A 1,915-nucleotide genomic window follows, 5' to 3' on the forward strand; every position below is an offset into this window, starting at 1 on the left:
AATGTTATGTTTTGGATTTGCAGCAAATACTAGGAACTTTTAAAATGGAAACTTAATCCAGTCATGATGCTCATGAAACAACTCTTAATAACTAGAATATAAATCATTATAAATAGCCAGTAAAATTCAGAACTGAACAGTCAAATAATAAATGTTTAAATCGTAAAATCTGGCAAACACAATATGGTGACTTGAATCTATGTTACCCAAACTCAGGGGACTTTTAGCAAGATAATTTAGGAATGGGCTCATCCTTACAAAATCCATGAAGTTAGGTTGGTTTTTAATAGGCACGAATGAGTTATTACAATGCCTGGCACATAGAAGTTGTTCAGTAAGTATGTATTGAATTAATTAATTAATTGCTATCAAGTGGCTAACTTGGTAGAACAGATAAGATCATCACTAACTTCTACCAGTAAGAAGAGGAAATTCAATACCATTCACTCCTGGGCAGCACGTTACCAACCTGGGACCTGGGATCTGGGGCTGCCAAGCTACATGCACCATGGTCTCTGCTTTCCGGGAGCTACCATAACCTAGAAAGGGGCACCCTCGGTCGGCTGAAGCAGCCTTGGAGGTGATGACCAGTCTGACTGCCCAAGTGGGCTGAGCCCCACGAAGCCCATGTGCCCAAGGTGTCTCCCTCTAGGCTTCAGCTCCAATGGTGCAGTCGCCCTCAGTATGGACCTGGATATCCAGGGCAGGACACCACCAGAGGTTATCTGTGACAGCGTGCTCATCCTACAAGATCTCTTTAAGGCCCTGACTAGACGATAACAGTGACAACGTCCCACTAGCAGTGAAAAGAAAGCCTCACATTTCTCTGGAGCTTTACAGTCAGGCAGTGTGAGGCTCTCAGAGGGACGGGCCTGAAACAGAAGCTGAACGCCAAACTATTTCTCATCTCCAAATCCAATGGCATAAATTCTTGTATCTATTTCACAATAGAAGTCTTGTATGTACTTTATTTCCCTAAAGCATGTGCCTCACCCCACTTATTATTTGCAGTCTGACAACCCGGTATTCCCATGAACGTTCTTGGAGGCCTCTGGGCCTTTGCTCCTCGAAAGCCTCTCCCTCCCCAGTCACACAGCTCATGATTCAGTCCAATGCCCTCCCCTCTCTCTGAGGCCCCCCTCGCTTCCCAGGCTTGCCTGGGCTCCTCCCTCTCTGATTCCATAGCAGTTCGCGCCTGTCTCGCAGTCACTACACCCATTCTGCGTGCCCATGATTGGCTGGACTGGCTGCTCCCCAGTTGGATTCTGGGGCTCAGAGGGAGGAAGCTTTTGGCTTAGCCAGTTAGTATCAACTCAGCACAATAGACAATAGATGGTTGCTGTGTTCAACTAATTCCAAAATAAGCATTTTCAAATCCAGTTTTTCCCAAACTCAATTTGTGTGTGGAGGTACAGCCCTATATAAAAGGTAAAGTGAATCATTGCAAACACTAAAAAGAAGAAAACATAAGATGTCACAGCTCTTATTAACCAAGAGGTAACAGGGGCAGAGCTCATAAAAATTCAACACATCTGCTGGTGGAGATTTGACCAATCTGTTCTCTGCTCCACTCCTCAGCCTGTCTGGGATTCTGAAGCCCAAGCTGGGGGGCTTGTCCCTTGGCTCGCATAGGATCAGTGTTCTCCAGGGCACGGAGTCAGCTCCTGCCCGTTCAGCTGCTCCTGTATTCCAAATTTGGGGACATCTCTCATCTGGTGATGCTGCCTCGCCTGTGATCTTTGTTCTTTGGGTTTATCTCTTTTTCATTCCTAATATCCCTCTCATTTCAGTGAAGTTTCCAGAGGAAGTGGACATAAATACACGTATAAATTTTACCATGTCTAGTCAGACTTCTCTGGACTAATTATTTTAAAATGTAAAGTTATACATTGGCATTAATAAAGCAAAAATCATT

The sequence above is a fragment of the Manis pentadactyla genome, chromosome 11 (assembly GCF_030020395.1).
Source record: "Manis pentadactyla isolate mManPen7 chromosome 11, mManPen7.hap1, whole genome shotgun sequence".
Lineage (NCBI taxonomy): Eukaryota > Metazoa > Chordata > Mammalia > Pholidota > Manidae > Manis > Manis pentadactyla.